Consider the following 25,630-nt stretch of genomic DNA (forward strand, 5'->3'; position numbering starts at 1 on the left):
TTAAGATATTCAATCAGTAAAAACCAATATTTAATTTTTATCATCAAGCTAAAATTATATATTCAGTCAGAAAATTAAAATACTTCTTACAATTATAGTTAGGTTTAATTTTTAAGTAAATCAGAAATTTGCTTTGTTTCATTTTAAGTAGAAAATTTTAAGATATTATGCACAAAAAAAATGTTTCTTTTTTATTATAGTACATAAAATAGTTATTAATTGGACTAATAAAAATTAAAATTGTTCAAATAAAATCAAGTTCATCCAAGTTTAGAAATCACGTTTTTGTGTTTAGTTTCGTACCATAATTAATAAATTAGCTACTTAATAAGCATATTTAAGTACCATGCGTCTATAATCAGTGTTGAAACCCTTTTGAAAACAATTTATATTATGTAATTTTTTTGTACTCTACACTAACAAAAATGTTTTGACAAAACTATCAGAATATTGTAAAATTAACCGTGTTTCTGGTTCTAAGGGTGAACAAAAAAGCTTTGAAATTTTACCACTTTGGTAATTATTTTGCTCGCAATGAAATAGGGTTTTATAATGTGTGATTAAATTTAGTAAATGGGTTAAAATTTGGCTATTTTATCATGATGCCTTAGAGCATGGCATAAAAAATTAATATTCGTTTAAATATACTTTTTAGTTTTATATTTCTTACTAAATGTTGGCAATGAAAACCATAATTTTGAAAACCAGAATTTCCCTTAAATCATTACCATATGAACGGAAACAATTACTAACTTTACTGTATATAATACCGTATCTTAAATACTGTATTTTGATTCTGATTTCCAGAGCGTTTTTTTTCCTTTTACCAGAAGTGTAAATGCTAAGCAGTTTTACTAGAATTGTTTTCTCGGTGTACATGTGCTCTCATAGTTTTTTTTACAAAAATATAAATAAAATACATTTTTAAAATTAATTTGTTTTTCAAGTTTAAACTTATTTTTTATTAAAAATATTTTTTGTTTTTTTTTAAGAAAATATATATTTTTTCAGTAGTTAATATATGTTTTGCATAAATTTTTTTGAAATCGAAGCTCAGTGATGACATTAAAAAGCAATTTTGTAACTATGACACAGTAATTTTAATAGACAAGTTATTTCCATTTTGACAACCATTTACATTTTTAAGAGACATTAGTGTCTTTATAGTGTTTCATTAATGCGTGGTACTTTAAAAAGTCTGTAGTTACAAGTGAATGCTTTTAAGTTCAATTGCATTTTTACTGTAGGTCATTTTGGTATGACATCTTCATGCAACTGTTCATTCTTTTCACCTGTTCTCCATCTGAAATAAAGTGAATTCAATTGAAATGTATGCCTCCATTACGTAATTTTGTTAAAAGCATGATGTCAAAGTAATTCAAATGTTAAAATACAAAATACTATTCATGATACAAAAAGTAGAAATGAGTCACTTGACTCAAAACACGCAACACACGTCTGATCCAACTCAACAATCCGAAGTCATTTTTTTCCCACGGCATTTTAGTCTGCCCTCACCGGAACTAATTTGTCTATCTCTAATACTACAGCGAAAAAACATTTATCGCAACGCTGAACACAATTCATTTTTTTTAAATATCTATATACATTTTTATGCTATTCATTTAATAGCATTAAAAGTACTATAAATGCTATAATGGTCTTATTTTTATAAAGGAGTCGGTTAAAATTTTGGAAAAAAAATGTCATGCATCTTATTTTCACCTGGGTTATCCGTTTAATTTATGTTATTCATATGAAATAGAAATATGCTTAAAAGAAAAAATTACTTTGTGTAGTTAATAAAATAAGGCAATGTATCTTAGTGGAACGTTATTAGTAGATTGTTTTTTAAAGATCATTTTAAAAAGAAAAGAAAATTTCCACATATTATACGCTTTACACTTGAAGCAATGTAGTAGTTTTAGATTAGTTATCTTGATTTAATTTAACTTATTTAAAAATAGAAAAATAATTAAAAATATTCATGAAATATCTTAAAAGCCTGCAATTAGGAGATGTATGGTCATTTACGTAAGAGTTTTCAAAACTAATTAATGAATTATAATTTTTGCGTAGTTTTTCAAGTCCAGAAAACGTAAAAGCGGGGAAACTTTTCAATTATTAAGAAATTAGCTCCAGGCACGTTTATTTCGAAAAAAAGAAGAGGAAAACTATGCTATTTTTTTTTTTTTTTTGTTGACATTTTGCGCCATTTTCTTAATGATCATAGAAAGCGAAAAATAATAATAAAAGCTAAATAGAGAAAACTCAACCTATTAGCATGAAATTCGAATCTGTGTTCAATTTCAAACTACATACACTATTTCACTGAAAATAAAGATTAATTTTAGCTTAATTACGAAAAATTCTTGCAAATTTTTGCAAGGCAATATGTCAATTTTATGTGTTTGAATGACCACTAGATGGCGTTGTGCACTACATTTTCGTGTCCCTTAGTTCTATGTATTGTGTTCCATAGAATTAAGTTCTCTGAAATAAATACGATGTCTCACGGAGAAGTTTTCTATTTTATTTTATTTATTATTTAAATTAAAGCGTTTTTTACAACAACAAGGGTAATATCTAGGTTCACACGTCCCGGCTTCTAAACTAATCAAAAAAGCTACTTTGTCCGAAGCTATGATCGAACTCTACATTTCTTTCGTATTTCTAAATTGTTTATCTATCTGCATGATCAAAATAGATTAATATTGCAGATAAAGGCTATATACAACAACATTGTGTACTGACAAAATGCATTTTAAAGCATTGAATTCGACTGGTTTCTCTCCCAAGCCCCTCAATTTTATATACATGTACTGAATGGGTTAGAGTCCCTTTGCCGCCAGGCTAACTGTGGGAGGTTCTCGTGGTCTTCCTCTCCATGTAACGCAAATGCGGGTTAGCTCCATCAAGAAATCCTCATAACATTGATTAAACATTGATTAAATGGTTTTCAGAAGTGCAGCATAGAACGTTGAGACAATTTCCTTTTGTAAATGACCTTTTACGTCATTTGTCAAAACTATTTATTCATTCTTGATTGTTGTTATTCTTTCTTTATTGTTGTTCATTCATTATTTTTGGTTATTGTTATTCATTTTTATTTATTCATTCATTCAAAACTATTTATATCACTCTAGGCATGTCATAAATATCGTAATATTTTAATATTTGAGACAAGCTAAAATATTTCAATTATTTTAAATGTAGTTCAAACCTACCCTATTTAATAATTTACAATTATGATGTTTAATATTTTGAAATTTTGCATTCAATAGTCCTAATTAAAATAATAATAATCATAACAATAATTAATAATTACTAACAGCAATTTAATTATCCAATATAAGGGAGAGATTGTATTATACAAAAATTAAGTTACTTTTGTGTTAAATGTGCTAAATTTGAAATTTTACTATAACTTTACAAATAATGATTTGTACATTAAGAAGTACAAGTGGAGGCAAAAATTATAATGATTAATTAGCAGATAAGAAAATAATTATAAATTAAAAATGTCATTGGCAAAATCTATAAATAATTATAAAGCTACAATACATGTTTACTTAATAATAAATAATAAATAATGAATAAATACATGTTTACTTAATATTATTTTAAAAATTGCTGACTAATATTTAATAATAAATAATTATAAAACTAATAGAAAAATTGTAAGACTGTGATAATTAGTAAAAAGTGAATTGGTAATAGTGAATTAATATGGTTTGGGAAACTTTAATAATTAAGAATCATGCTGGTAAAGAGAAGTTAATAAATAAAACCTTTTTATAATAATGACAATTAGATTATCAATAATTAATTAATAATTGTACTGTTAATAATAAACAATTTAATTTCCTTTTGAACAGTTTCTCGCTCTGGATTTGCAGAATGGAATTGATTTTTTTCATTAAATTTATTATGTTCAGGCGTATTTTTTAGAAAAATATAAATAAAAAATAAATTTTAAGAAATTTAACTGAACAATTACAAAAAATATACAAGTTAAACTATGAATCTAAAAGATTTTTTTCTTCTTGTGTTATTAACTTTAAAATACTCAAGAATCTGTAATTTTTTAATATAAAGCATTCCTTTTAACTATTGATTTTAGGAAGAATAAAGTTATGAAATTAAATTTATCATTATTTTATAATTTAAATTTTTTTTAAAGTTTTCAAATAGTATATTAATTATAGTATATTAATAATAGTATATTAATTATTATTATTTTTAACTTAAACTGTAAATGAAAACTGAAATTTAGATCGGAATAAAATGATTTGTATAATTAATTCACTTGAAAAAAAAGCTTAAAAAAATGCTTAATTATTTTTGTTTCGAATTATTAGGACATACTGGTAAATCAATTAAATTGTTAAAATATAACAGTTGTTTTTAACATTTAAAAGCACTCGCATTTATATATAAGCACATTTTTGCACAAAAATAATGAAAGCGAATATTTACAACGCTAATGATTACAATTGATGTATTTATTTTTAATAAGAGATTTAAGTAATATCATTTATATCGCCATAAAAAACACAGTCCATACAAATTATTTCATTATTCCTTTATTCAAATTATGATATACTCACAATAGATTTTCTTCTTTCAATTCTGAAACATTCTATACAAATTTATTTACTTCTTCAGGACTATTCATTTTGTGAAATGTATGGCGCCATCTATGTAGCATGTTGGGAACTAATAGAGTTAGCAGCTCCTTGATAAGATCACGTGATTTCCTTAAATCTATAAAATAATAAAGATTCATTAATTAAATATATTTATTTTAATTTTGATCTTAAATTGATCCAATAGATAAAATTAAATTGAACAATAATATTCATATTACTATTGCACAAGGAGTAGTTATTCAATATGAGATATCGGGAGAATATTTACTGGATTTAATTATCTTCCAACACGCCGAGAAAAATTCTGGTGAAATTACCGAGCCTGAATGATAATAACATTTCTGATAACAAAAACATAATTCGCGTGCTAAAATCAAAATATACAATGTCTAAATCACTTATTTGGTAGTTTTTATGTTCGTATGGTAATGGTTTACCGGAAATTCTGTTTTCAAAATTATAGTTCTTATTATATTATAATTGTATATAATATTATAATGTACAGTTCTTATTACTAAATTTTCCAACATTTACTATCAAATTACATATTTAGTTAAATGGCAATTTGCAGCATTTAATAGTTAGTTTTAATAAAACTCATTATCAGAGCATTTAGATAAACATTGCTGTGCTTATTTTTTTCATCCACCGATCCAGGAAAACTGTAAGTCTTACCATATTCTTGTTGTTTTGATAGCATTATTTTTTCAGTGCAGAAAATTAAATCTATAAGTTTGTAAAATCTAATTAAAACATATTTAAAAATGTAGAAATTAACCTTTATTTTAACCATAAAATTCAAAGTTTTTTTTCTTCAAATAATGTGTATTGAGAAATGTTATTTGAATTAATTTTTCTTTCAAATTGATAATTTTAATAACACATTATATTATTTTAAAATACATTACATAAACTTTTAAAATTTTCTCCGAAAATTAAAATCAAAAGAGAAACAGCATGGTAAAAAAACTATACTTCATTAACAATTTTGAAAAAAAGTCATTACCAAAGCTCATCGGTAAAAATTTTTGTGCTTTTTCGGTGTTCCTACAGATCCAGAAACAGACAAATTTTACAATATTTTGATAGTTTTGACATCGGTGTAATAAAAAGTATTTCTTTCATCGGTGTAGTAAAAAGCATTAAATATATATATAATATATTTAAAAAAAGAAATAAAAAATTTCGAACGGAAACACATTTATTAGAAAAGTAATGCAGTTCTTATTGTTAAAATTTATTTTAACAAGATTTATTTAATGTTATGAACAATATTTATTTAGCGTTATTATAACAATTTATTATTTTCTGTCAAAATTTATACAAAAATGAAATGAAAATAAATAACAGAGTTTTCCATTAAAAAACTATACTTTTAACTTTTTACTACTAAAAATATTCCCTTAAAACTATTAAACTAATAAAGTAAACAAAGCCTTAAACACTTAGATATTGTGCAAATTTGAATATATTTTCCTTAATATCTTCTTGATATCGTAATGGGTCATTATGTATTATACAAAACTGAAAGGACTGTGATTGTTTTAATTGTTTATAAATGAAATAAAAAATGCAGCGGAAAAAAGTAGATACAATCTAAATTGTATTCTATAAATCTATATTATTGAAAAAACTTGCGATTCTTAACAACAAATAATAGACTTTTAAGAAGATAAAATAATTCCTGTAATGTTTTGCCAAAACTGGCATATAATAATAGACAAGTTTTACCTTTAGTAATGATTTTATGGTAAATTATGTGTTGATCTTTTAAAAATTAGATTTTTTTTTCAAATATTCTGTGTTGTTACATAAATAAATATCCTGAATTAGTACACTTAATGTTTCATGAAAGTAGTCATTACAACTAAATATTCAACCAAATATTTTTCTTATTGCGTATACCACTTAAATGCAATTTGTTCATATTATCCTTCCTAAACAGAAATTTTAATCACGCATAAAAATCATTTTATCACGCAAGTAATAATTTAAAAAGCAATTTATTTTGGTTAGAATTACTCTTTATTAGAAAATCTGCGATGTTTTTTCTTAAAAAAATTACCGCTAATATTCATGAACTTGCTTAATATTGCTGACTCACGAAATTTTGTTATGCAACCATCTGTTTGTTCTCAACATAAAAATGTGAATAACACGTAATATTTGAAAATGAATTGCGAAATATATGAATTATTACATTCAAATTATTTCTCATAAATTATGATTATATGTATAGGGGAATTTTTAGAAATAGGGCGGGCTGAATTGTAAACAAACTTTGTCATTTAGCGCTTGTATTTAAAGCGCATGTTTTTCGTTTGATAACTAGCTATTTATTTTCTCACATCTATTTTACTCAATATTTTTTTATGCTTTTAATATTTATCTTTAATCGTACACAGAGAAATGAAAAAAAAGGGCAATTTTCTTTTTCAATGTTCAGTATTAGTATAAAAGTAGGATAAAAATAAGTAAATTACCTCTTCTTATAGTTTACGAAAATATATTTAAATAATTTTGAATTGAAAAAAATATTTGGTAATTTTTTGCAGATATCTTTAGCAAAAATAACTTGCTTGATTTTCTTAGATCTATTTTACTAAATATTTTTTCTGTTTTTTTTTCATATTTATTTTTAATCATACGTAGAGAAATGAAAAAAAAATTATTTCACTACTCTGCGTACGATTTTAATGTAAATAAAAAAAAAATAAAGTAGATAAATATTTTTAAAATGTAGGCGGATATATTTAATTAGTTTTAATCGAAAAAATATTTGTTAAATTTTTGTAGTTACCTTTATCTGAAATAAAACCCCTATGGTACCTTCTTCGTAACAATCTGAAATTTTGTAAATGCGTAATTTCTCAATTTTCGTAAAAGTTAACGTTTTTTATTATTAAAGCACTATATTTTATTTTGCCATTCATAAAAAAATAACAAAACTCTCATAAATTATTAAATCAACATGAAATAATGGTACAAATGCCGAACTTTTTACTAATGAAAAATCTGCGTTAAGTATTTCATGTTTTAGCATCCTTTGGGTATTGCTGTCTTGCATAGAGTTTGCTAATGCATACTGTATGTTAATAATACATACTGTGTGCCAATAATTAGAATACTATATGCTAATGCGTACTGTATGCTAATAATACATATTGTGAACTAGTAATTAGAATACTGTATGCTAATGCATTCTAATGCATACAGTAGACTCTATACTGTATTCATTAATGATTTCACTCATTAGTTAGTTGTATTTACACATGCATATTGTATTTTTCTGACATATTGTTATTACTCATGCATATTACTTATGCCTATTGTTATTACTTATGCATATTGTATTTTTCTGACATATTGATGAGAAACACTCGAGATGTTATTATCTTGAATTATATAGTTTTCATTTAGTATTTTTACTATACAATGACAAGCGAGATTAATTGAATTTAAGTGCTCTCTTTACAATTCCCTTCATTTTACTTTACATTACATTCGTTATCTATTTAAATTAATTACTTTTTATTAATCTCATTCAGCAGTTCTACAATAAAATTACATACGGGATTCATAAAATTTTAATGCTCTCTTTACAATTTTTCTTCATGCATTTAATTTTACGTTGCTTTCGATATTAATTTAATTTAATTACTTTTAATTACTCTCTTTCCGAAATTTTACAATGCAATTACATATGGGATTTATTAAGTTTACTCACCTCCTTTTATTTTTTTTCATATATTATATTATTAAATGAAAAGCGCGATTGATTAAATTTAATTTATTTAGAATATATATTATATTATATTATATTATATTATATTATATTGTATTGTATTGTATTGTATTGTATTGTATTGTATTGTATTGTATTGTATTGTATTGTATTGTATTGTATTGTATTGTATTGTATTGTATTGTATTGTATTATATCATATCATATCATATTATATTATGTTATGTTATGTTATGTTATGTTATGTTATGTTATGTTATGTTATATCATATCATATCATATCATATCATATCATATCATATTATATTATATTATATTATATTATATTATATTATATTATATTATATTATATTATATTATATTATATTATATTATATTATATTATATTATATTATATTATATTATATTATATTATATTATATTATATTATATTATATTATATTTAAAAAACCAAGTCAACACAGTCAAGCAATCAGCACAATAATTGATGGAATTAATGAATTATTAAGCTACGCGAATCAAATGGTTTAAAATATTTAAGTAGTAAAGGAAATTAACATAATGCTTTTTATTTATTTTCTGATAGCAAAAAAAAAAAGACTAGTTAATTCAATCAGATAATCAACAATTTATGGAATTAATAAGAATGGGACAAAAAACATTTCGAACTTTAACAATATGAAACGGTTAATGTGCATATTATCTAGGTAAATTGCCGAAACTCTTGATTCCAGATTATCCTAGGTAATCTGCAGATTAACTTAATAAAACGCACATTAACGGCTCTCGAGTTGTAACGGCAACATATTTATTTCAACTATTGATATACAATTATGAAAAATTGGGAAAGAAGAAAGTTTTCTTTCGAAGTTTTTCTTTTTATCTTCACTTAATTTCAAATTAGAAATTAAACAAGTAACTTTTTTTAAATGGAATTTGAAGTAGTTATGGTTAAGTAAATCAGTCCCTCAACCTGAAACTCTCGGCAAAGGGAGTCATGGAAGATAAGGTTTCAAAATTTCATATGGTTATGTATTCATCATTGCGCATCAGCTGTCTTTACTTCCCAGACGGTCATGAACCTATCCATATGATGCTAGGTAGATTTCAATCTACCACATGGGCCTTCCACAAAAACTGCTCGATGAATTAATCGATGCGCTATCGCTGCAGGACAGAGAATGTGACATTATTAACAATGTTTCATTTTATGCATGAAATTGCAATAGATATACATATACAATCATTTATATCCATATAAATTGTAAAATAAAAGAATTAAAAAAATCACCAAAATTGAATTCAAAAATTTATATTGCCCTTCAACCAAAAAAAAAAAAGAAGAAAATCTGTTCAGTAGCAAATTTCTCGAGAGTTTTTGTCTTTTTTCCATGATTTTTAAAGGTTTTTTTCCTTATCAGAGAGCAAAAACGTTTGCAAATTATAAAATATTTTTAATTTGTTAAAAAGGAACGTAAGCTTCGTTTAAAACAAGAACGTTTGAAGATATTAAAATATATTAGATTGGCTGATTATTTGTACAGTAATAATTTTATATTAATAATTATTCATGCAATTTCTTTATTATTATAATTTAAAAAAGAACTTTATTTTTTAGAAAAAAAAAAGAAACCCTAAAAAAACCACTACTTAAATTTTTTCAGAAAAGAAAGCAGGAATATGAACTAAAATATTACTAGAAAAGTTAATTGCTAAGATTAATTGATACAGTAATAAAAAATTATAGAGGGCGGTATTACTTGTGCTTATTTATCGCTGTTACAATACTTATGCTTATTTATCGTTACTTATGCTTATTTATCGTTGTTACATATAGGACAAGCAAAAAGAAAAAAAGGTAAAATCCTTTTTTTTTAATTTTAAGTATTTGAAGTCCCATCACCTAAATTTGTTCAGAAAAAAATGGTAGTAAGAATTGCACACTAAAAATAATTATAAGCAGCAAAACACGAAATTTAAATAACCCATTAATTAAAACGTATAATGCAATATAATTCAACCCCCAACACTCATACATTCCGAACATACATCTATATTCATTTTCCACACATTTTTATAGATATTTTTTACTGTAATACATCTAATAAAACGGAGACAATCCTCCTAATTAAGACGGAGCAATAAATTTTCCTTTAAACGTCAAACTTAAATGACTTCTATTAGCCAATCGCGTGTGTGAGTCAATGAAAAATATAAGAAAAAAAAATATTAACTGTCTCTGCAAATGATATGCGTCTGCAAAAAGGACCATTAGACAGTTGAGATATCGGATTTTCTGTATTCACCTGTGCTGTGAAACCATTATCCGACTCGATAATGCAGGGGCCCGACCGGAATGGGACCCAGTGGGCCCGTTTGAGGCTGCCAATGGACAGGAGGCTGAGGGTGGAGTCTGAAAAAAAAAATGAAAAGAAACGAAAAAAGGAATACCTAGCAATTAACTTGCCTTGTCGATAAAAGTAGCTATGTTTGGTTGCTGGAATGACAAGCACAGCCAAATGTTTGCGCCAATAGTAAGAAATTTCGCCAAGGCACAGAATTGTGATTAATTTTAGTTTTGTGAGTGATGTTAATCATAACTGCAAAAAAAAAAGATCGGAAATTAGTCGATAGGCATAAAAAAAATTTTTTGATTAAATATTCACGTTCACCTTTTATTTTATAGCTTTAAAGAATGACACGATTTATTTCATTCGTAATTATGTTAACTCTTTATCACCCAGTGCCATTTCCAATTTAAAAAAAATTGAATTTTTATTTATTTATTTATTTATTTTTCAAACTGATGGGAAACTTTTAAGTAGTAATTTTTAAGATCTGTAGATTATCTTAATAACTCTTTTGGGATTAATATTTTTTCATCGAAAAAATATTCTTTTATTAAAATAATAATTATAACTAAGTTTAGTACATATTGCGATATATGTAGCGTTTTTTTTTTTTTTTCAATTGAATTACTACTGTGAAAATTTGAGTAATAATGGATTTTTTAATTCTTTAATTCTAAAGTATTTAAGCAAAAAGAAAATTTTCTTCTCTTTTTTTTCTTTAAAAATAAGGATTTAAATGTTAGCTAACACATTAATATTTCAATCCTTTATGAATTATATACTTAAGCTAAATTGCTTTGTGAGATTTGTAAGGTGATGTTTAATTAACCGAATTTTGGTGAAGTATAAAGTTCATGAAAACGCAAGAAATAATGAGTGAAAAAGTTACTACTGTAAAGCCAATTTTTGTCCTTATATCATCTGTAAATATTTTATTGTGAATGAGTTCTTCAAGCAATTATCAATATGGAAATTTTTTAATGAGAGTTACATCTTCATTTCTTAGTTACATTCTCTAATTTGAGTGGAAAATATTTAAATTTAAATAATATATCATTATGATTATAGATGATATGCCATTAGGTTGGAGAGCATTAAAAAAAATTAACTGTGAATGATAATGAACAATACGATTTACAATTAACATTTATGTATCATATTTAAGAAATATTTTTCGCTAAAAGTTGTATTCTAGCCAATTGAAAACGTCTTTTATTGTAAACAAATTTTAATAAAAAAATGCATAATTAAAAAAAAACTAAAAAACTAGAAAAAAAAAATTAAAAAAAACGTTGATATTCTTCAATTTTTTAAAGAAACCCAAGACTTTTGACATTGCAGGTTGGGAGCGCCCTCTCTTAGCAGACATTAGGAACACGATATACGGTTTTTTTTATATTTGATTTACAAGATCTCTTTGTACACGATTTTATAATCTTTTAGTTATTTGCTAACAATTAAAAATTTATAAAATATTACAGCAATATACATTTTTTGATATTATTTTATTTAAAATATGTTATGTAAATGCAACGCATGATATAAAAATGTCCTAAAATTATCCACCCTGTTGACAGTGTTATTTATTCTTTAACTATTTTGACCATTATAAAAAAAAACAACCTCGTATTAAATAATAAAATTAGTTTTTAAAATTTTAAGAAGTATTTTAATGTTTGATTCTGCACTTCAAAAATTAGTAAGGAAAAATTATTTTAAGATTTAAAATTAATTTTAGAATTTTTTTAAAAGAATTATATTGCTTCCTATTTATTAAATAATTTTCTATAACTCAATAACCCAACTTATATTTTACTATTAATATTTTTGCTTTCAGAAATAGGTTTTGAAGAAATGATTAAAATTAATTTTTTTTTAATAAATTTGACAAAAAAAAAAATTTGACAAAATAATTTTAAAAAAAGATTGAAAAAATATTTAATTCTGCAAGTACTAATTGTTTTGAATGAAAAAAGAATATTTATAGACTACAGCACAAATTGAAAGAAATTAAAATGTTACTCAAAAATGCTAGATTTCCTAATTTCAGCTTATTTAGCTAAATTCTCTAATTAAGCTAATTTTCTTCGTCGGAATGTGCAAAATTAAAAATGCGCTTTTTTAATTTTATCTTAATTTTTCTTTTTTATATTTTCATGGATATTTCCAAACAAACATGCATGCAAAAGAATTTGAATAAAAAATGAAGCGTATTATTTAACAAATCGTTCAATAATTGTTTGCAGCATTATTAACAACAGTAGAATTATTAACATTAGGTCAGTTATATTATTGATTATTTAGTCAATAGCTAATAGATTTTAAAACTATACATCGATTGGAAAATTAGTAATTTATTTTAAGTTGTTAAATTTTTATTCTAATTTTAAATTTAGTTTTGTATTTTTTAAACTAATATCTGATTTTGTTGATTATTGCTTTATTGGTTTAATATAAATCTTTTTTGAAAAATTTAATATTTTAAGGAACATAAATGTTTAAAAGACATCCTATAGTTTGAAAAATATTTAATTTCTGCTTATTCCAATGCAGTACATAACATACATTTTGGATTTGATTGATTAACAATTATTTTTTTAAATTACCTAATGAATTTTATGCTAGATTTTAATGTATTCAAGAATTTTGTAAGAATTAATTTAATCAGATTCCTGTAGGCCCTTTTTTAAAAGCTTGCTCATTATATAGAAAGACTAAATTAATTAACAGAATAATATTTAAATGTAAAATGCAAATATTTAAATGTAATATTATTGCAAAATTATGTCTTGCTTTGTTTTAATTATACTTAAATTTTATTCTTACTGAAGTAATAAGAGAATAATTTATTTATTTAATAAAAGGGACAATCTATATGTAAGAAACAATTAGTGATATAAACTTAATTAAACTCAAAAACTGAATAACTAATCCTGAGTTATTTCACATAAGGAATTCAATAAACAAATAGTTTTGTATTTACACTCAAAATTTATTGTTATTGAAATAATATATGAATTTTATTTAATTTAAAAACGAATGCATTTTAGAAATGATAAGCGTTTACATTTAATAAAAACGCACAACACAAATAAAAAATTTAAATGTCATTGATTTATGTGTACAAAGAAATTTAATAGGGAAAACGTTTCTCTATACTTTAAAATTCAGTAATGAAAATTATTTTATTTATATAAATAATATGCGACTTTTATTTCTTTCGTTAAAAAGATAAATATTATTTCAATTATATTTTATAAATTATAATTGTCTGTATTTTAATTATGCTCAACTAAAAAAATGACAAAAAAAATTACGAGAAAAATTATTTCTTGAGGGAAAACTAATTAGAGAATGAAATATTTCTGTAATTATACTCAAATTTGATTTTCATTTTAATAATATTTGGAATTCTTTTACTTATTTTATAATAAACTATATTTTGAAATTAATTATTTTAACGAAATCAATTAAGTTAGATTAACGGAAAATTGTTATTGATTCATAAGATAATAATTAATTGATCAGTTAGAGAAAACATTGTAAAGAAGCCTAAATTATTTTACTTCTTCAAATTTATTTGATAAAAATTAAAATGTTATAAATAATTAGCAAAATAAATTATCGTTAATTTCAAATTCTGTTAATTAATTTAATAAATTAAAAACTGTTGTCAGAAACATATATGTAAACGATTCATCGTCATAATTTGCAAAAAGGCGATAAATACTTAAATAAGTAACCCTGTCGAATTTACAATCCGATTTCACTTAGTGCCTACAGCTAGAATGTAGCCGACTCTTTTCGATAAAACTGGTTGGCTGGTGGAAATCAAGCTCTTCTTTCGTCCAATCAACGTCCTCCTTTCGACCCCAAAGGGGGTAGGGAAAAGATGCAAGGTCGATTCCGGGGCACTATAACAGCTTTCCCCCCTGTTTCACCTATTCTTTTATTTCATTATTTTTTACTTTAGTTTGTTAGTGACTGTCGTCTGATTGGCGGGTTTCTTACTTTGCCTCACACATTAACGATAAAGTAACATCCCACCCCATTAATATTGGCTATCAATAAAGAAAGAAAAAAAAAAATATTGGTTTTATTTAGGGAATTCTATTTTGTTCTGAAAATGCCCTTAAATTACTTGTTCATTTTCTAGCGGTCATAAAACTCGTAGGAAAGTATTTTGTAGAGGAAGGAAAAATCAATTCTTTTAAAGTATTTCGTAGAACTCCTTATTACATGTAATTATCTTTTATAGATTTAATGGTAAATTAGAAGTTCTAACAAGTAAATAAAATAACTATTACTGAAATGTTGCATGTAAAAAGACAATTATAAAATATGTTTTCTATTTTTTTTAGTAAATCTTCAATAATATTATACTACTTAATTAATCAGGGGCATTTTCTTTTCAGAATATTTGACTTGAAGGAAATAAATAGGCTTTTCAAAGAAATAAATGTTCAGGTAAAATGATTTCCTACATTTACATTAGCTTTTGTGCTAAAATTATAATTAAGTTACAAGTTTGCAATTAAAAATGAGATTTACTATTTTTTTTTCAAGCTCCAAATTTCGGTATTAAAACTGTACTTTGAATTATATGATTTAAGACTTGCTTAAGTCAATATTGTTTGTAATTCAATAATTTTTCGATTAAGAAAACTTGATAATAGTTAAAGATAAGTAACTTTTGGGTAGACAACAAAATTCCCTCTTTTTTTCTTTTTTTTTAATTCTTAAAAGTTTCAAGTGTGGAGGCATTCTATTTTCTTTTCCTGTCACCTTGCCGTTTTATGAGAATTTTGATTCAAAATTCAGTTGAATAGCTCATCTTTAATCTCGACTGGAATGCTGTGCATCTTTGAGGTTAAAATTTCCAATTATAAACTTGGTTTACCAACCAGGTGCGATTTGTTCATCTATGGCATTATCACTTTACTCACAACATTGTTAAGAGCAGCTTTTGAGACTTTTGAGCTTTAATTAAAAGCAAAAAGGAGAAGGTATCGAAAAGTCCCATTTTTTGTCTCAACTTAAAATTCTATTTTAATGAATTATAAATTCAGATAAACTAACGCGAACAAAAAAAATTTATATTGATTCTTTATAAGCAAAATATTGCTGTCGAATGAACCAGAACTATGTGCCAAATCCTTTGATTAGATGCGCATTGTTAAAACTTGAAAATGAAATAAAATACTAAATAAAATAAAAACTAAAAAAAGGTTTCTGATGCAGTATGTATAATAAAAATTATATTAGAAAGAACTATATGATTTTTAAGAGAACACCAGTACTTTTTTTCATCCGCGAAGTATTTTATCTAAACAGTAGCGATAAAATAATAACTGTACATTAGATATTTTCTCTAATTAATGTTTCATTATTAATAATTTAAAATATTCTAACAACACTTCATTTATCATTCAACCAGTAAGAAAATAAACTGGAAAAAACAAAGCGGTTTCCTTGAAATATCACTTGAAACAGTGTTTTTATATTACCAGCAATAGAATATCTATAGATAAAAATTTCTTTGTAAATTAGAAAATTGCTTTAAACTAAATTTAGAAAAAAAATTCGCAGATTTGCTTTAACAATAAAAGCACGAATTTTGTATAAAAATATGTCTAAATAAGATATGGTTTCTAAGAAGGATACATGAAATTTTTGGAGACATAATTCAATTTGCGAAAAAAAAAATCGCATTCTTTAAAAACAAGAAGTTTAAGATTGTTTTAAGTTTCATTTTTTTTTAACTGTAAATTTTTGAATTATAAAGAAACAAAATAGCAAGATGCTTTTTAGGAAATAAATACATTCTCTCACTATTTCGAAATGTTTATCCAGAAAACTGTAGATAAATTTACTGCAAATATTAACTTTAAAACGGTAGCAAATATCTCGCAATCTAGTGATATCTGATGTTTCGTGTTAAAACATTGATTAGAAATACATTTGAATACTGCCGCAATATGTTTTGATGTATATCTTGTCAAAACTGAAAAATTGAAGGTTTATTTTAAAAAGGAATTTTTTAAACTATTAAAAAAAGTCTCTTTTTCTTTTTTTTTTCAAAGTTGGCAAGCAATTTGAACTCTAGAATTCGTGAACTTAAAATCAGAAACAGAATTTAAATAAAATATTTTTTTTCGGTTATTTGCTTAAAAATATTTTAAAAAATAAATAAATAAATTAGTAATTATCTATAGCGAAATAGATATAAATTAAAGACTAAAATGAGAACCGAAAAAAAAGATAATAATTATTTCAATCCTTTTCTTTGTGAAAATAAAAACTTAGCATTAAAATGCAAAAATCAGGATGACAGGTGGCGTTGCTGTGCCATCAAAATGAAGAAGTTTCGTTTGTTCCTTAACTTGCGACTTGAATCTCTGGATATAACTTTTCTTATAAAGAAAAGATCAATCTCATTTGTAATGAAAAAGAGTTATTTGGAAAGATATTTTTCTTTCATTTACTGAATTATCATTTTTAACTGTACTACGATTATTAACTTGCAGATTTCGTTTATTATCGATATGAAACTTCTTAAGAAATTATCCAAAAAAAAAAAATGAAGTGATTGATTACGTCACAATATAATGATATAGAAAATTAATCTTTTATTAAGCAAATATTGATAACTCATAAATATTAAGGTGCTATTTTGATGAGTGGTATTAAAAAATTCGAAAAAATAAATACTGAAAAAGAAATGCAAGCATATTTTTCCAAATTGTTAAGAAATTAGAAACTTAATCTTAAAAATAAGAGTTTATACATTTCCTAAAACTGCGTTAGCATCATTAAAGAAAATTTTTTTTTCTTAATTTTGAGTTTATAATGGTAATAGCTTCGGCTTATATAATATTTCATCAAGCAAGTTTCAACTAAATATCATATATTGTTCCTTGATGGAATCGCAATACATAACTTCACATGTCTTGAAACTGGAATTACATATTTTAATTTTCACTCTATAATAAAGATCTAACTATGTAGATTCTAAAATAATCTTTCTTTCCAGTCACATAAAAGTATTTTCATTCTTTTTTCTGCTTGCGCAACTCGCTATTCCTTTTGATGGCTTTTTCTCAAAACTCAAAATTTCAACACTAAAATACCATTTTCTCTAAAAATGTTGCTGCAATAAATCTTAATTTTGGTATATATAATCGTTGCATTATTTACATCAAGTTAAAGAAGGCTCTAGTTTAAATAGTTTTTCGATAAACAAATGAACAAAATTGGGATGATTTTTCAAGTCTTTTAGTATTTCTCTTTTCGAAAGCACAAGTACTTTTAACTATTGAAGTTAGTAGCTCTTTTTATTATTAAGGTTAGTAGCACTTTTTACTATTGAAGTTAGTAGCACTTTTTACTATTGAAGTGAGTAGCACTTTTTACTATTGAAGCGAGTAGCAATTTTTACTATTGAAGTGAGTAGCACTTTTTACTATTGAAGTGAGTAGCACTTTTTACTATTGAAGTGAGTAGCACTTTTAACTATTGAAGTTAGTAGCACTTTTTACTATTGAAGTTAGTAGCACTTTTTTCTATTGAAGTTAGTAGCACCTTTTACTATTGAAGTTGTAAGGATTCTGCTTCACGAAGTGATCCACTTAACTAAACACCCAAGAATTCATTGATCCCTCAACAATACAAACTAGTTATATAAGTAATCTAATCAAAATTATTCAGAAATAAAAATTTAATACAAAAGGCATATGATTTAAAGCGATGCAAGGAAAGAAATTATTTTGTTTTACATTTTAGGCAACCTTATATAATATTATAAAATTCCATTTATTTAAAAAAAAAAAAAATTAAAAATTTTATCAAATTTTTATCGAGTTTATTGAGCAATAGTTGATAAATTATAAATAATTTGAATTAGAGAATTTCAATAAAATAAAATATAATATCTCCCCTTAATAATTTTTCGTTAGATGCATTTTTTTCCGATTTTATAACAACAGTTTTTGGAATTCAATTAAAACATGAACTCGAAGTAAACCTGTATTTTTTTAAGCACCATGAACCACAATAATGCACAACTTTGCTTCAATCTTAAAGCGATGCCTTGATAATGTTTCAACTTCAATTGATTCAAGGTTTAGTTTAACACTTCATTAATGTTGCTGGCATATTTGCTTGATATTGTGTTACATTTTACCAATATCATGATTCACTCTGTGAAGAGTTTCCGCATTTGAGGCTTTCTAAAATTAAAAATCGTACATTTAAAATTAAATTATATTTATTCGACTAAAATGTTGCATTTTATATGCATAATTATAAAGTAATACTTCCTACAAATAGGTCATCTCTTAACTTGCTTTTTTTAAAGTTTTGTTCGCAATATTTGATATGCATGAAAATGCAAAACATTTATTTATTTATTAGTATTTACTTATAAGCGCTATATAAACAAATATCTCTTTAATTCTAAAATACACATTAAAATTCTTTCATTTTAACTAGTTCCCCTTCGCTAATTATTTCTGGATAAAAACGTTAGTTATTTAGTTTCACATAAGAATAGTTAGCTTATTAATTTCACATAAAATGACATAAAAACTCTTTAAAAAAAACTTTTATGCTATTTTAAAACATTGCTCATTTATCTTTTCGTATTTTAAGTTTTTAGGACTTTAGTGTACGTTTCAATTTTAAACATTAAATGACAGCTTATAAATAATACAAACTTAGAGAGTTTTCGCAATTATCATTTATAGGGGCAAAATTTGTGAATGAATATGTAAACGTATATAAATAATTTCTTTATCGAGAGAATAATCTTATACTTACAAAAATAGAGTAATTTGATTTTTAATTTTTGGTATATTTAATTTTTAAATGTTGGCCTTGTTTTTTTTATATTTTTTCATTTTTGTTATACCCTTTTTTACACTTCATATATTAGATTTAAATTATACGTACAATTTCAGACCTATTATCAAGGTAGAAATGTACAACCACTTACATGCAATCATCCTAAATTCCTCGCTTACAACGTATAACCTTTGTTGAAATGTTAAGATAATTATTTAATATATAATAATATCAAAAATTTAATATTGCCATATACTTAATATGGAAGCATAGAATTAATTTTATATTTAAAATGAATTAAGAAAATACTTTCATTAAAGTTTACTTATCCTTTTGCGAGAAGATTCTTTTCACGTGCAATAACAATTTCTAAATTTGTATCAAAAATGCATCCTAAATATGTTATAAATAATTCAAAAGAATGTCTTTGTTTTTGAAAGGGCAGAAAAATGGATACAGACAGTCGCGTATTTTCTTTATCTGATTTTTTTCTGAAAAAGGAAGATCAACTCAATTTAAAATAAACACATATTTCATACAAAAAAATTAGCATAATCTTATAAAAAATATTGCTGATGGAAGGAAAGTTTGAAATAAGCTTTTTAATTTGATTTTAAACTTCAAATCTGATCAATTATAGCAATATGTTTGAAGTGTACGATTTAATGTACATTTAAAATTTATTAAAAATATTTTTAAAGTTTTCAAGAAGTTTATGAAAACGTTTGTTAACGCTTGCAACATTCGTACATAAAGATGAAACACTCTTAAAATGATTTATAAAAAGTGAATTTTTGTTTAGTTATTTTTTTTTTTGTCAAATAACTATTTGTTGGTTAAAGCCTATTCCAGCTTGCAGTTTCTTTCGAGAAAATATCGTAACTCACTTTACGACAAGTTTATTATATTTTAAAGAACGAAAACTTAGTTTGAAAGAGAAAAAAATTGAACATAATCTCCAGGAAAAGCGATATTAACGCAAGAAAAGTTTTATCATTTCTTCCATTAATAACTATACATTTATTACCGGGCGATGAACTTTCATAAATTATGGAATAAACCCATAACTTACCATAAAACGCTTTTCACCTGCGATGGGTTTTATAACTTTCAGGTGTAAGAAAATGCACAAAATAACTTAAACAGATGCAGGAAATCCCCATCATGTTCTACGTTAAACTAAAGAAATTATTATATTGGCAAATAACGACACTAAAATCGGTAAAAAAAATTTAAGGCTTGCCTGAATGACTTATAAATCTTAGGGTTCATTTTTGTCTTTTTATAGCGACATTTTACGACGTCCGATGGCAACAATAAGGAAGTGGAGCAACCCTGAGTGAACGCGTGCCAGGGGCGTTGCTTTCACCATTCAAGATGGCCTTATGCCCCATACACGTCCTTAAGATTTTTTTTCCTTCAAGAAAAGAAGGGAGATTCACAAAAGAACATGAATGCGTAAAAAAAGTATCCGAAAAAAAATCCAGGTAAGTCATTGCCCTTCGTAGAATTTTGTGGCGTGGGCTATAACGCTATGTAAATCCAGGTTTTTTAATTTTTCAATAATTAAGAGTTCAAATAAAAAAATAAGACAAAGCTAATATAAGGTATTCGAATCACTAAATTTAATTTTTACTTATCAATTAAATTAAAAAGTGGCAGGAAAAAGGAGTTCTGAATCAAAATCTTTAATGTTTTTTTCTATAAATGGAAAGTGTCGGCAGAAAGTTAAGTCTAAAAACCGTGATATACTAATGTTTAGTTAATGATAATGCATTTTTACAATATTTATTACAATAGTATCCGAAAACAAATCCACTGCCCTTCGTAGAATTTTGTGGCGTGGGCTATAACGCTATTTAAATCCAGGTTTTTCAATTTTTCAATAATTAAGAGTTCAAGTAAAAAATAAACCAAAGCTAATATAAGGTATTCGAATCACTAAATTTAATTTTTACTTATCAATTAAATTAAAAAGTGGCAGGAGAAAGAAGTTATGAAACAAAATCTGTAATGTTTTTTTCTATAAATGGAAAATGTCAGCAGAAAGTTAAGTTTAGAAACAATGAATAATAATGTATAGTTAATGATAATTTGTTTTTACAAAATTTATTACAATAGTATCCGAAAACAAATGCACTGCCCTTCGCAGAATTTTGTGGCGTGGGCTATAACGCTATTTAAATCCAGGTTTTCTAATTTTCAATAATTAAGAGTTCAAATAAAAAATAAACCAAAGCTAATATAAGGTATTCAAATCACTAAATTTTATTTTTTCTTTTCAATTAAATTAAAAAGTGGCAGGAAAAAGGAGTTATGAAACAAAATCTATAATGTTTTTTTTCCGTAAATGGAAAAAGTCGACAGAAAGTTAAGTCTAAAAACCGTGATATAATAATGTTTAATTAATGATAATTTATTTTTACAATATTTATTACAATAGTATCCGAAAACAAATCCACTGCCCTTCGTAGAATTTTGTAGCATGGGCTATAACGCTATTTAAACCCAGGTTCTTTTAAATTTTCAATAATTAAAAGTTCGAATTAAAAATAATACAAAAACATTATAATATATATTAATCACTAAATTTGCATACTTATCAATTATTAAATTAAAATGTGTCCAAAATAAGGAGTTATGAAACAAAACCTTTAATTTTATTTTCTACGAAATGAAAATGTCGGCATAAAGCTGGGGCTAAAAACAATGACAATGTAATGTTTAGTTAATGGTTACAATCTTTATTCATCATTATTAAATAAATCAAAGAAGTAAAACTATTAATATTCAGCAGATAATATTATGGATTATTTTTAATCACATGTTAAAATTTGTGTATTTGTGTTTAAGAAAGAAACTAAAATAAGACTAACATACTGACTTAGAATACTTGTTAATATAATAGTACTTTAATGTACATCAATAATCTTTCGATTTTTATTGGAATAAAAATATAATATTGATTTTTATTTAGAATAAAAAATATATACAGAAAATGAATAAAAAAAGTGATTTTATTTTCTTTGGACATAATACATTACATTTATATTTACATTTAGGACAACACATTATTGAGAAAAAATAGCATTTTTAAATATTCATGCAATAATTTGCAATCGCATCATGTTTTTAAATCTTTCTTCCATGTTTTTTAATTAAATTTTAACTCACAATTAAAGAGGATAATTAAATTTTATTAATATTAAGCTGATTTTAATTGGTTATAGAGTGGAAGTTTAACGAATCAATGATTATTAAACCTTGATTTTCAGGAATGATAAAATATTATGATATATTGGTTAAATATTAAGTTTGTATTATTTATTATTTATTGCGAAGGGGCTTCACATATCCGGAACAAACAAAATGGAATACAAGTGAAATAATAGATGACCATTTTCTCTCATATGAAATAAAATTATTATCATATTTTCATATTTATATAGAATTATACAACTTTCGAAGAATTGAAATATTTTATTTTCTTAACAGAGTTTGATTCAACTTAAAATATTCCAAATTATTCAAATTTTTAAAGATAAAAATCAATATTTTCAGAGGTATAGTTTGGTGAAATAGTTTTAGTAATAGTTGAAGTAGTTTAGATAAGTAGTTTAGTGAAAAAATTCTTTCTTTATATTTATTTTAATCTTATTGTTTTTAATACCTTAACAAATTCTAATGGAAAAACTATTTTAAAAATTTCTGAACATTCGTTTGCTTGTATTGGATTATTTTGGAATCACATAACGTTTCTATAAAATATAAGAACTTGCAGTTAAATATCTTTAACAACATTTCAATAAATTGTCCTCAATTCGCAAATTTTTAATTTAAATCTGGCAGTAATTTCAGAATTTAATATTTTGCTAGATGTTTGATACTGTGCCTAACTAGGAAAATAAAGGATTCTAAATGATTGAAAATAATTATAAAAAGACATGTCAACAAATTAAGCGGTTTTTCATGGTAACAATTTAAAATTATGCAGTTTAAATACAAATTATTGTGTTGTGCATAATTTTAATTACAGAAAGAGTCTGAAAAATATATTATTTATGGGATTTTGAAAATTCTTTTTTTTTCATTTAAAATTGAAATCCTATTAGGAACTGTCTTTATATGTAATAAATAATTGTTTAGACTCATTTTTTTTTGCATTTATTTACGATCCAGAATGGCTCAGTAGTTAAAACACTGAACTGTCATTATAAAGAACGGGGTTCAACCCCCCCCCCGTGACTTCTTGAAGTTCACACACCTTCAGATTGATAAACGAGAGTCTTTTTGGGAAGTAAAGGCTACCGGTACGCAATGCTGCCTCTATTGCCAACATCATACCATGAAATTGTACAGACTGAACTTCCTTTGAATATAAATAAATAAAAATATCAAATTTATAAAATTTAAAACTACCTATAATTGAAGCGTAAAACCGAAATTAGTTATGTTTACTTATAACCAAAATAAGCAAAAAAATAAAACCGCAAGGATGAGAAATGTCAAAATTGTTCGAGTTATATTATAGTTATTATGCAGTCTTATGCTTGTATTTATAGTTACACCATGAAAAGTAATATGAGCATTATAACTTTGCTCTAAAAGAAGCAAAATTTGAAATATTCAGTATCAGCAATTAATTTCGACTATAAATTTAATACGTAATATTAATAATAGTGTTTCCTCTGATAAATTGCAAAAAAACTTTAACATATACTTTATTTTTTAGGAATAAAAGTTAAAATGGAAGAGAAAGAATGGAGAAAGGATTGAAATAAGGTATCTTATAATTTTTATTCAGCTAAATAAACTGAACATTAAGTCTTGGATAACATTGTTTACAAGCAGCAATATTGCATTTTTAATACATTGCACTGTTTAAGCAATTAATAAGATGCATTAGAACTGTAATCGACAGGGTAAAAAAAGTTCCGGTAAAACTAACATACTTGTATTGTAATGAAATTTCTTGTGAAAATGAAGGCATAATGAAATCAAAATGTAATGCTTTTAAATTAATCAGTTCGCCATTTTTCTGCTCGTATTGTAGCGATTTACCGGAAATTCTGGTTTTCAAAATTATAGTTCCTATTAGTAAAAATTCAAAATTGAAAACTAAATTTAACCGAATGAATGCTCTTTATGCCATGCTCTAAAGTATCATGATAAAATTACCCAATTTTTCTACATTTACTACCAAACAGCATGAAAATAAAACTATATTTTATTGTTAATTCCACCTAAGTCAGAGCTCTTGGGTAAAATTTAACCGTTACTTGTCGATGTTTCTGTTGAACAGAAACACGGCAATTTATACAATATTCTGGTAGAAATGCCTGTTGTCAAAATTTAATTTTTAAAGTTTCGTCATGCACTAAGCTTTATATTCAGTGCAAATTTTCATGTTTTTAATGTAGCTATTTCTGTTATAGATTTTATGACCTTTTGAAATACTCTTCACCGTATTGTTTTCAAATAAATAAAAATACTGTTTACGCTATTTATTACGATTGTATAGTTACAATGTAACAATTTTAAGCAATTTATTAATGATAAAGGAAAATTTTCCAGGCATATGAGCCATTGACATATTTTTCATGTAACATTTTTATTTTTGTAATACGATAAATTCTATTTAAAGTGGTAAACATTTAGCATTGCTTCGCAAAACTGGATTTAACAATTTAAAATAGGTTTAAAATTTTGGCAAAATGTGAGGAAATAATTGAAGTTTTACGTTTTTTTAACGTTTGGAAATAAATGCCAACAAAAAAAATACTCAAAAACTGTTATAAACATATTCCTTAGTATAAATTAAGTTAAATAGTAGCAATATATAAATCAGAGTGTGATTAAATATCAAATAGAGATGAAATGATTGTTTGAGTTTGATTTAAGAAGTTTAAATCAAAAAAAATTAATTATAAGATGTTTTTAGAAACCAGATAGTTTCTTCTTAATATATTTGAATGAAATTGAATAGTTATATGGTATTTCTTTTCTTAAGAATCAATTGCATTATTTTGTAAATTATATTC

The 25,630-nt window shown here is 24.6% G+C and overlaps 1 long non-coding RNA gene across 1 annotated transcript in view; it reads left to right on the forward strand.

Moving 5' to 3' along the window:
• LOC107453389 (uncharacterized) overlaps nucleotides 1-25,630 on the forward strand; it is a 212,756-nt gene that overhangs the window by 40,443 nt on the left and 146,683 nt on the right. The window contains exons 2-4 of the long non-coding RNA XR_001585319.4: nucleotides 15,164-15,215; nucleotides 20,878-21,076; nucleotides 24,322-24,371. This is a non-coding gene — a long non-coding RNA (uncharacterized LOC107453389). The remainder of the gene's footprint in view (nucleotides 1-15,163; nucleotides 15,216-20,877; nucleotides 21,077-24,321; nucleotides 24,372-25,630) is intronic.

Source organism: Parasteatoda tepidariorum, chromosome 1 (assembly GCF_982258835.1).
Source record: "Parasteatoda tepidariorum strain Cologne lab strain chromosome 1, Ptep-v5.0, whole genome shotgun sequence".
Taxonomy (NCBI): Eukaryota; Metazoa; Arthropoda; class Arachnida; order Araneae; family Theridiidae; genus Parasteatoda; species Parasteatoda tepidariorum.